This window comes from Cynara cardunculus, assembly GCF_001531365.2.
Source record: "Cynara cardunculus var. scolymus isolate 2C chromosome LG 2, CcrdV1, whole genome shotgun sequence".
Lineage (NCBI taxonomy): Eukaryota > Viridiplantae > Streptophyta > Magnoliopsida > Asterales > Asteraceae > Cynara > Cynara cardunculus.
The window spans coordinates 56,891,383-56,892,841 of record NC_037529.1 but is presented as its reverse complement, the minus strand read 5'-3'; positions in this window follow the sequence as shown (position 1 = coordinate 56,892,841).

Here is a 1,459-nt window from a genome sequence, read left to right as displayed (position 1 = left end):
AATTTTTTATATTAAAGTAGTTAATTTATATGAATGTATCAATTTTAATATCATTATGTTATTGAACAATAAATAAGAATCCTTGATCCAAGCTTCAGAGAGGAAAGTCACCCTTAGCGGGGTAATGTTTCTTTATAATTTTGGCTAGAATCCTGCTCAGGAACCTTGTGTACGTGACGACCTTTTTCCGTCGGTGCTTGATCAGATTCAGCACCATGTCGCCAAAGATTAGCTGAGTGAAGTCAATGTTAATGTCCTTGATGACCCAATAGCCAATATTCAGTGCTACCCGACTCGCTTAGTCTTGGCCACTAGTTTTCCCACCCATGCACTGAATAATGTGAGAAAATAGGTATTGCCAGACTACAGGCATCTGGTTCTTCTCAATCTTGGTTAGAGACTTGTTAAGTTTTGAATTCGATTCCTTCTTCAGTGGCTAGTCATAGTGAATATTGTCGAGAAATTTGACGATGGCTTCACTGTCGAGGTCGTAGGTGAAGGGAACAGTCTTTGGAAGCTGTAACATATAGTGAATGGTTGTAGGTTTAAAGTTCAACGTCATGTTGTTGATCTAGTAGGAGATCTTGACGTTGGAGTTTCCAAACTCGTCTTTAGAAGTCTTCACCTAGGCGGTGAACAAGAACTGCTTCAATACGATCTTCACTATGATCAGTTGGAATGTAAGAGCATATCCTAGCACAGTTCTTGAGAAATGAGGCAACATCCGTAAAATGAGATTTATATGTAGGAATCTCGAGGAGAGCAATGTGGTTGTTTAGTTTGAAGGAATATTCTTCAATACCAAAGTTAATAGTTGATGCACCAGCCATTTCTGTTTAATAAGAAAGAAGGAATATAACAAAATGCACAAAGTTTTAGTACAAATCTTTGAATAAAAGTTTGAAGGAAAGACTTTCCTTCGAAGAACCAAAAAGAAAATAGGTTTTCGAGAATAGGTTTAAGAAACAAAGTTGAAATAAATCAAGAAATAAAAGGATTTATACAACTTATATTGTTTGTATTTTAAAGAAGAAAACAAAATGTTAAAATACAAACATGTTTCTTGTTAGATTAACCTCCATATTTGGTATGTCTTGGTTGCAAATATAGGTTTTGAGTGAGGGATAGAGAGTATGGAATGTGTCCCTTACTAGTTCTAGATATGGGTGATGTGAAAGTTTTAAAAATCTGTAACTACAAGCGTACAAAGATGTAGCATGGGGCCAATCACAGGGAAATGATGGGTTTGATAACTAGATCTTGGTTATCACCCAAGGTAATAAATACGTGATTATTTGTTACAAAATGTTTATGTGACAGCATGATAAATTTGGTTTATTTGATCATGCTAGTGTATAAAAATTATGTGCATGTATATGTGATTATACACACATGCATGGTGTGTGTGGATGTATGCATGTTATAAGAATGCATGGTGTGTGTGGATGTATGCATATGA